Genomic DNA, 10,880 nt, shown 5'->3' on the forward strand with positions numbered 1-10,880 from the left:
GGGGTGTGGTCAAATTACATCACTTCCTGTGATGTCACTCTTGGGGTGTGGCACTGCGATGTCACTTCCGCTACCCCTGGCATTTTGGTGAAATGACTTCCCTGGTCTGGTGACCATCTCCCATGTGACCCCTATTCCATTTCTCAGGGAAGAGTGCCTCTCTCTCATGTGTGGCATGTCGTGCATCACTAGGCATGCCTACATCCTTCAGCTGAGGCAAATATCAAAACTGCAGAGTCTTCAGGCTCCAAAGATTTCTGCCACATGTGGTGCTACATTGCCACTTACAGTTGCATGGTAAGTGCTTATAAGAGAACATAAAATACTGTTTTGATAGCCCCCACTTTTGTGCACAAATGTTACTGTATTTTATTTTCTCTATTCCATCCCGTAACATTTAATAATTCCTCGTTTCATCCGAATGATGAGTTCCTCACTGAGCCTTTATTTTTTGTCCATGCATGTACAAAGTTGTGGTAGTAAAAACCTTTACTCAAATGTATTATTTAGCATGTATTTCTCTGAGTGCGTGCTTGCACATCACATTTCATAAATATTCAGCCTGCATCAAATTTTCGATCTCTCCATCTGTTTCTTTATCCTTCTTGTTTTCCTCAAAGGTTGTTTTTGTGAAATGTGTTTTTATTGATTTTGAATTTGACACTACAATCTAAAACAAGTAAGTAAAACAATACACTGTTGGGTGTCCTGACCCATGTTTGGACTATTATGCTGCAACATTTGGTGCTGTGGGCTTAGGAAATCCATGAGGGCGGAAAAGCCCACGTTTGCGCCAGAATGCTGGAGAACCGTGCAGTTTTGCGCACAGCAAAATGGTCCCCTGACCTGCCACCCACCAGTGCAAAGAAAGATGGTTCTGTTCAAAACCCGTTTTTATTAATGTCAAAAATTGCTAAGATCATTGGCCCGGAACCACCAAACAAAAATCCAACTATGGTTGAGTGTTTTACTTTACTCTACTACAGATCCACATCAATGCCATGTCAAGCAAGGATCATATACTATCAAGTAAAATCCTTTCCTTTTGAAATGTATCAATGCAAGACAGCTGTCAAAAATAGGTGTAGTACCGGCATTGGACACTGACCGGCGCTGGCGCTCTATAAATCCTGACAGGAGAGCTGTCTTGCAGAACTGTGCAGTGAACAGAAGGGGGTCTTATGTAATTAAAAGTTCAAAAGACATGCCTTTCCTGAGAACTCTTAACACCCCAGAGACCCACACCAGGTGGCAGGATATCACATGGCCCTGTTAATTGAGAGGGAGGGGTTTCTCCTCCAGCCTGCAGGATCCAACACAAAAGTCTCTTTCAATTGAATGGGATATGCTGATTTGGCTGTGGACTGTAAACAGAGCTCTGCCTGGAAGAAGAGACATGTGATCCCTGACTCACCCAGTTCCTAGGGGCGGGCCAGACACTTTTTGTGAATTGAATTGAAGGCAAATATATGTTTTATAAAAACACTGATAACTAATTGTAACCAAATGACAGGAATGTACAATTTGGAGATTCTTAAAATGGAATATGTACCTACAATTTGAGTCTAAACTCAATTCCGTACGATGTTCTGGGACCGAACCCCGCAATTTATTCATGTTGCAGACACTGGGTTTAAGCTAGAGACATGGACATTTACTGGAATATGTGTAGAGAGACAGGGTACCTCTGTGTAAATTTGGGTAAAAGTCCAATATTGGGAAACCAACCAAAAAGCGCAAAATGTTGTCATTTCTTAATCCAAGCTCTTAGGAACATCAGAGTTGGAACAGAAACTACCTTATGTGATATATGATGTGTATATGTAATGTCAACCACTTGTGTATCTGGGAAATGTGTTTAGTTATGAAAATGATTTTCTAAGGTAAAAGAAAAGGGGAGTGTTCTTTCTGTATGCTATAAAGATGATTCACTCTGACTCATTGCACCCTTCTCAAATCAGGTCAAAGAGAAATCCTTGACCTATCAAATCGTGAGTGGGTTGGGCACAGAAAGTTAGCATCCACACCCATTTTCAAAAGACATAAAAAGAGCCACTGGAAGCCAGATAGGGATTCATTCACTTTCCACTTTCTTGCGGGACGCTTTGCCGGGAGACTCCAGACTTCAAATCCATCAATCTCCAGAGACCAGAACTTTGAATCCAGACTCCAAAACTTGTAGCAGAGAGGCCTGAATCCACAAGCTGAATCCTTTTTCAGCAGGCCTCAAAATTATTCAAAACAGCCGGGTTGAGCTGTCAGATTCTGGCCTAGAACCCTGTGCCAGAAACACCCAGAAAGCAGAGCTGTATCCAGAACTGCAGACCAGACCCAGACCAGACCGCTGTGAGCAGAACCAGAGAACCGGTGCCTGATTGACCCGCAGAGCAGAGAGAACTGCAGCTAAACCTATTGACCAGATCCGTGACAAGGCCATTCCGTTTAAATTTATAGTGTGAGTATCTCGCCAGAACTGTGCTAAACCAATCTCTTAGCTTAAAATAATCTGATTCAAAACATTTGAACCTGTCCAGAACTACATCATAGAATTGTGTGTCCTTCTGTGACTTTAAAGCTGCAAAACTGTCCTCTGTCATTCTGAAACTTTAAAATTTCATTTCTGAAAATCTACCTCCACTAAATCGTCCGTATCTCTTGAACCGTTTGTACTACAAGCAAGATTTTGTCAAATAGCAGCTTCTTGCTTTCCTTTGCTGAAATTCGTTTGCAACCTGACAATCATTCATGGGGCATTGCTAAAGTGATCCTGAACTAATTTAAAGTAGCTATCATGCACCCTCAACCTCTAGAGGGAATTAAAAGCATTTTAAGCATATTTACCCTTCTTTGCATACCACCTTTTAAAGCTTGCTAGGGGGGAACTGAATTCGGATGGTACTGTGATTGTATTCCTGAAGACTCCTTACATTGCATAGAGGGGGGATGAATTGCCAAAAGGGGAAAAGTGATTATATTATGTTTTGCTGAACTCATATCAAGTTTATTTCTGTGTTGCTTTTTCCACCTTGCATTTCCTTGTACCATATAAAGCATTCTCAGCTACCTTATCCTCTATACTACTCCTAAGTAATTAAACCAGTGTTCTAGTATAACATCATCCATTGTTGATCACTCACTGTCATATGTCTAAGTGTGATATCAAATATTAATTTATTAGCAAAGTGTGATATATATCTATTGTTTAATTTTTCAAATAAACCTTTTTGATTTGCAACACAAACCTACTTCTTGGCTCAGTGGGGTCAGGGGGATTCTAAGAGAGGGGCGTTATACAAGAGTTCATCATCCAGATTATAACTTGTCATAAAAATATATAAATAAGGGCTTCCCTTGAGCAATCCCAGACAAGGCACTAATTTAGTGGGAATGCTTGATTGGAGTCATAAACAGAGTGGGGGCTCGTAGCCGGGGATTCTGGATTAGATCCATCACTTGTGCAAATTAATACAGTGTGCTAACTGACAGGAGATATAAATTCTGTTGGATCACCACACCGTGTTACACTGTAAAAACACCCCTCAAAGGAATGCTCTAAGGAAACGGTCTGTTTTGCAAAATAAAATACAAACTTCCGTAAATCAGGAAGGAAATCAAGTTCCAGAATGACGACCTTGGTAGATATCAAAATAGCCAGAGAACACCTCTTACATAAGCTATTTGTGAGAGGTGAGTGGGCTCATCAGGACCAGGCGGTCTGGTTGCAGGCAATCACACCCCAGATCACTGAAATATGGAGAGATCAGGGTCCCTTACATGTGGCCCTGAGTGAACTATATATGGCCCCTAAGGCCAAGGATGAGCACAACAAGATTGCCAGTGTGGCGGCATATTTATATTTACATATGGGAGCCATACAGGACAAATGTGCTGAAGGCCAAGATCTGGCGAGTAGGCAACTGCTGGCATTACAGAAGGCCCAATCTGATCTGGACTCTTCTGAGCAGAGGCTGCACAGAAGCCAGGAGTCCGAAAATGAGAGTGGACAGTACATCATTAAAATAAAGGAGGATATGGATATCCTGCAACAGGAAAAGGCTGACCAGGATACCAGAATTCTGGCCTTGCAGAAGGAGCACCACGACAGTTTGGACTCCTTACTGCAGAGCCAGAAAAAGCTGGAGCAACAGATCAATTTCTACAGGGCGTGCACAGAGCAGGTAGCCACCCTGCAAATCCAACTAGACAGAGAGAAAGAGGAAAGCAATAAAATGATTTTGAAAGACCTGGATACCCAGGCAGAGTTTGATGAAGAGCGCCAGAAAGCTGGTGCCCTTCAATGGCAGAGGGACGACCTGGCGGCACAGATGCAGGCTCTTACTCAGGAAAGGGATACCTTAGGCCAGGAAGTCTGCCACTTATAAGGAAAATGGAAGAAAATCATCTGGCCCTCCAGGGGCTGGGTGACCTCCAAAAAGAGCACCACGACTTGTTACAGCACACCAGGAGGGTGGAAGATGCTCTGACAAGAAAGGAGCAGGCCAGTAGGGACGGTGCCCAGGAGGTAACCACCCTGCAGCAAAGACTGACCCAGTGCTCGAGGACCAATCAGGAAGCACAGAGGGAAAATGAGGCTCTCTGTCAACACAATGATAGGCTCCAGCAAAAGGTAGCCATGCAGGAGAGACTGATAGAGTCTAGTAAGGCCTTGGTTGAGGAACTGAAAGCCCAGGCTCTTGCATTGCAACAGGGAGCAGGGGCTGATAGAGATGAAGTTTGCTGGGAAAGGGAAACCCCTGAGCATAACCTCAGGAGCCCTAGTACCAGAGGCCTCCACCTCTCCCATTCCCTGGACTCTGCCACCCCCATGTCCCCCGGCGCACATGAGCACAGGGCCACAGGGATGGCAGATTACTATCCAGCCAAAAGTATGGGGCTCATAGGCCAGTACCACCCAGGAATGGAGGGGCGGGCATCCGGATATGGGCACCCCAGCACAGTGCAATTTGGTGAGGAACCCCAGAAGAGTAGGCCCACTAAGGGCATCCTGAAAACATCTGCCCAGTTAGGTCATTGGGGGGTACCCATCAAATCCTGGCAGCAAGGAGGGATCTGAAGACTCCTCTGAGCAGCCCAGGACACAGGAGACCAGGTCCCCACATTCTGCCAGCCATTCCCAGGCTCGCAGAATCCGGGAAAACCTGGAAGATCAGACGGGCACCTCTGAGAGCAGTGCCTCTGAGTCAGAGGATGAGTGGACCAGGGTTACCCGAACCAAAAAGGCCAATAAGGCAAAAAAGGGCCTTGCTTAAGGACCCCTTAAAGCAGATCAAGGCAATAAGGAGTGTCATCACCCCTTATCACAAGAACTCCAAGTATTCTGTTTGGGAACACTTGGAGCTCTTTGAGCAAATGATGGAGACTTTCCATTTGAAGGACAGCAGTAGCTGCATCCAGTATGTCAAATGGACATTCTCCCCAGAATACACCAGTTTCTTTGCGGGGCTGGAGGGCCAAAATCATTCAAGATGGTCCGCCTATAGGGTGGCCATCTTGAAACATTTTTCTGTTCATAGAAATCCTCAAGAGGCTCGCAAGGCAGCCTACAATTTGCAATCTGGGGAGGATCAGGCCCCACAAGAATTTGTGCAGGAGTTAAAACATGCTTTTGCGCAGACTACCAAAAGGGTGCGCACCGACAGTAAGGAATTTGTTAATAGGTTTTTCCATGCCTTACCCAAATACATAATGACCCAGCTCATGAGAGATTTTCATGAGAAAAGATCCTTAGACTGGCTCATTGAGCAAGCCACCCGCATCTATGAGGTGCAGAAACCGGTGGAAAATAAGAATCAGCCCAAAAACCCCAAAACCAACAGCACCCCTGCTGCTGCCAAGGTGGCAGAGGTAAAGGTTGCCCCCGTTTTAGATTTGGAGATGGGGGGCCTAAAAACCTGCCTGCACCAAACAATTCACAGCCCAGAAGGCCCTCGGGCCAGTCACAGACAGGGAGTCAAGGAGGTAATCCCACAAATGGGGTCCCTCGCTCCCCTTACTATGTAAGTCCCCGCTACAAGGGAAACAGACCAATCCTGGGTTATGTGTGGACTCCTCCAGCCCGAGTGGGGGGATCCAGCCAAGCACCTGACCCAGGGAACTTCCCTCCTAACTTCCCACAGGAGGGCAGAAATTCCCAAGGAAAAATGGGTCCCAAGGGATTCCAACCCAGACTGGGTATGTGGGGATTGAGCTGTTGCCGCCCATCATTCTATCCCAGAACCAACAAGACCAAAAAACCCCTGGTTCAAACCCATCCTGGTTACTGCCTCCAAAAAGGGGGGGGCGGCCAAGAACCGCAACCAGGGGAACCCAAAACCGCATCAATAGACTAGGTAGATGTGGGGATTGAGCTGTCGCCGCCCATCATTCTATCCGAGAACCAACAATACCAAAATCCCATGGGTCAAACCCATCCTGATGACTGCCTCCAAAAAGGGGGAGGGGGCGGCCCAGAACCGGAACCAGAGGATCACGAAACCATTTCCAGTTGCCAACTTTTTCTTTCAGATTCCCAAGGCTCTCCACAGAATTCTGCCAAAATTTCGTCTCTCTCAATGTCCAAAACCAGAAACTTAGCCCACCAGTAGTCCAAAAATGTGCATTATCTGTGCCCCCTTGAGGAGAAGGAGGGAAGATATTATGCCCCGGTACAAGTCAGGGGCAGGGTACCATTTTGGCGCTGGTGGACACTGGATCTCATGCTACCCTTCGGTCCAGAAGGGCCTTTGATGAACTGAATTCAGGTAGGGGGAGAAGTACCAAATTCCCCTCACCTCTCTTCCGGGACAATTTCAGAACTTTGACGGGAAGGAAATTCCCATCAAGGGGACTGCAGATTTCGACATCAAAATTGGGCGACACAAGGAGAAACACCCGGTCATAGTAGTGACTCCAGAGGGCACCCCTTGTTTATTAGGGAATGACCTCCTGAGAAGGTTGTCACCCCTAATAGATTACTTAAACAAGGTCCTCTGGACCCAGACTAGCCGACCAATAAAATTAAAACAGAGTGTCAACCATGTTAGTTTAAACGGCACCTGCCACATGGTTGAACAAAAATCTGACCAAGTAGAATTTCACTTCCCGAACAACCAAATTCCAGACGTGACAATAATAGCAGTAGGACAACAGACTGGTGATGGGGGGTCCTTTCTATTTCTGAAAATCAACCTTCCTTCCAGTTTAAGGTGGTATTCCACACTGGAAGGAAATACTCTGAAATTCTTTACTAATCCACAATCAGACATTCCCACTCCGATAGTCCAGAAAGATGTGTAATCAGCTCAGAGCCTGGCTGATATTCAGCAAATTGGAGAGCAGTTGTTCATCCCTGCTCAGTTAAATGATGGGAAGGACTCTGTTCTCGCCCGAGTGTGTGTGAACAACGGTAAGAGCTTCATCAGCAAAGCCATGTTCCGCCAACTCCCAAAAAATCCAGCCATGCCCGCATTCAAACTGATAGACAAATGGGAAATGGACCTGGAAGCACCTAATTCCAAACATCTCCTGCCAAGCAGGTGTATGCTCAAAATCTCCATTGGCAATAAGAGCATAGTCCATAATTGTTGGGTCGTACGAGACGTCACTGCCACCTTTTACTTAGGCAGTGACATTCTCAATCGCTTTGCCATTAGTTAGGATCTAATAAACTTCAAAGCTTGGTCCCGATTAGCGGATAATCCCATGGGCTTTGATGATCCAGAAAAAGCATTTAGGTTAGCTGAATTGCTACATTATGCAGTTGAAATTCAGATTAAGGAGGAAGTCACCATCCCAGAAAGGACCCGACAATTCTCCCTGGAAGTGAAAGTTAAAAGAGGACAAAAATTGAAAAACCCTGATGCTTATATTCATCTAAATGCTTTCTTCCAACAGCAAGGGTTAGGGGTAAACCCAACACCATTAGTCAACCTAGAACATGACACCATTCCAATAGAGGTGGATAACAGCGACTTAAAAAGTATTACTCTAGCCGCAGGCACCATTATTGGAATGGCGGTTTATGACCGACATTTCTCCATTGATTTAGGAAATGAACTGTTAGGACCAATCCCCAAGGACTGTTTTGAAATTGACAGTGATGACAATACAACACCAGACAGGATCTTTACCCGGCATGGGGGGAACTTCCTGGTGTACACTTCTTGCCCTTACGGTAAGGAAGATGTGACTTGTGACTTCAGAGGGGATGAGGTGATTTTCCATGTCCATGAGGGCTGCCTTTCCCACCTGAAGCCTCCGGTCCAAATCAGCACTCTGACCAGGGACTTCTCCACCCAGCTGGAGGAGGCCGCTGAGATAGCAAAACCAGAAGTCTTTCCAGGCTTCAGGCAGATGGTGGAAGAGAGAGTCAACCTAGCTGATGCCTGTGTAACTCTGGAACAGAAGCAAAAGTTGAAACAAGTTTTCTTGGATTTCCAAGATCTCTTTGCGGTAGACTCATATGACTGTGGTCGCACCGACATCCAAACAACAACAATTCCCACGGACCCTGGCATGACTCCAGTGTTTGTGAAGCAATATCGCTTGCCTCTCGCATCAATGGAGTCCCTTACTGAAATAATTAAGAACCTTGAGTCCCGGGGAATAATCCGTCCAGTACACAGCACCTTCAATAATCCGGTGCTGGGAATATTGAAGCCAAACGGCCAGTGAAGACTCTGCGCCGACCTTAGGGAGCTCAACAAACGGGTCCATACTTCCCGATGGCCTCTGCCCTACATTGACCAAGGGCTGGCCCAGATTCAGGGGTCACAGGTATTCACTGCAATACACCTGACCAATGGATACTGGACCGTGCCTGTCAGTAGGGAGGACCAATACAAACTGGCTTTTACCTTTGGGGGCCAGCAGTACACATGGACCCGGACTCCCTTCAGATACCTCAACTCCGGCAATGAGTTCAACATTTTCCTACACTTGGCCATGCCCAACCTGGGTGCGAGGGGTAACCTGGCTTATGTAGATGATGTCCTCATTAAAAGCTCAACTGTTGAGGAACAGATAGTGGAGATCCGTTATGTCCTGACCCAGTTGAGGGCCCCTGGAAGCAAAACTTTCCTTCCAAAAAGCACAGTGGTGTAGAACACGTGTTAATTTCTTGGGGCATGAGATTACTCCTCAGGGTCTCTGTAGGAAAAGAAAGTGGAAGCACTCCAGAAACTAAAGGATCCCACAACTCTGCAGGAACTAAGGAGCCTCCTTGGACTGAATAATTACAGCAGAAAGTTCATTGAGGGCTACGCAGAGATCACCAGATCCCTGATTCATCTTTTGAAGGGTGGGGTCAAGTGGGAATGGGGTCCAGAATAATCCGAGGCAGTAAGACTACTCAAAAGAAACCTCTCACAAGCGCCTTGCCTAGCTTACCCTGTCAGAAACAAGGAGTTTTTCCTGGAGACCGGGTTCTCTAATACGTGCTTGACGGCAGTATTATACCAAAAGGATGACAAGGTCAATAAAGTAATCTCCTATGCGAGCAAAACTTTATCCTCTGTGGAAGAAAAATTCAACGATTGTGAGAAGGCACTCCTGGCAACAGTGTGGGCATTGAAGAATTACCGCCCGTTCATCCAGGGGGAACACATCATAGTGGAGACTCCACACCAGCCTCTGCAATACCTCCAAAGTGACAGAATCCGGGCCGGAAATGTGAGTAATTCCCGAATTACTTCCTGGATTCTGTCAATGCAAGGCTTTCCTGTGGAGGTCAGATATGGCCAAAACAAGAAGAGTCCCCTCGCGCAAGGTCTGGCTGACTTGCATGATTGTGCCAGAGAAAACTGTCTCGAGGACGAAAGTCTAAAAATCAAGGACAACATGGAGGCATACCTTAATTCCCCACACAAAGTCTTTGAAGAAGACAAGTGTGAGGGAATGCCCACTGTCTATGTGCACGAATGCTCTTACCATGTTGACAAAAACGGGGAAAAAGAACTAGTGGCCGGCGTAGGGAATGCATGGGTGAAGGAGTCCCCAGAACCCTCCGCTGGGTACAAAATCGGTCCACAAAGTAGTCAGGTGGAAGAATTGATGGCTGTGCATCAGGCCATCCTCAATGCTGTCCAACATCAACTCCACGAACTGGTCATAATCGCAGATTCCGATTATGTACGTAATGGGTTCGTGGAGCACCTGCTTAATTGGAAAACCAGAGGCATGTTATGTGCTAATAACAAACCCCTGAAACATAGGAAGTTAATCCAAAATATTGATGATCTGGTCACATCGAATGGGATGACCATCTACTGGAAAAAGATCAAGGGTTCCAAAGTAGAGGGACCAGACAAAACTGGAAATGACTTAGCTGATCAGCTGGCCAAAACCGAGGCCATCCAAGGGGATCTAATAGAGATTGAGTCCCTGTTGGGGGAACTCCAGGTCACTGCTATCACTAGGTCCCATACAAATGCTCACAATGATCTTTCAACTGCACAATGGAGTAAGGAGACCCCAGATGCTGATTTGATTACGGCTCAAAAGGGGGATCCAATAATTGGTAAGTTTTACCAACACATTGAGGACCCTGAGAACTTTCCCCTGACGGATACCGATTATATTGGGAAAGAGGACCTTAGAGTGTTGATGAAATGTCCAAAGATGTTCCGAATCCAAGACGGTTTGTTGGTAAGGAAATCCCAAACTGGCCATGATCAGTGGATGGTTCCTACCTCATTCCGAAGCCTGATGTTAAGTCATGCCCATGATGCGGCCACCGCCGGTCATAGGGGGTTTCATACAACACTTGAGATCTTAAGAGAGGTTGCATACTGGCCACACATGGGGCAGGACCTCGACCAATACTTGAAGGTTTGTCTGGTGTGTGCACAATTTCAGCCATCATCCCTCACACACTGTGCGCC

Source organism: Ambystoma mexicanum, chromosome 1p (genome assembly GCF_040938575.1).
Source record: "Ambystoma mexicanum isolate Mex_15411 chromosome 1p, UKY_AmexF1_1, whole genome shotgun sequence".
Classification (NCBI taxonomy): Eukaryota; Metazoa; Chordata; class Amphibia; order Caudata; family Ambystomatidae; genus Ambystoma; species Ambystoma mexicanum.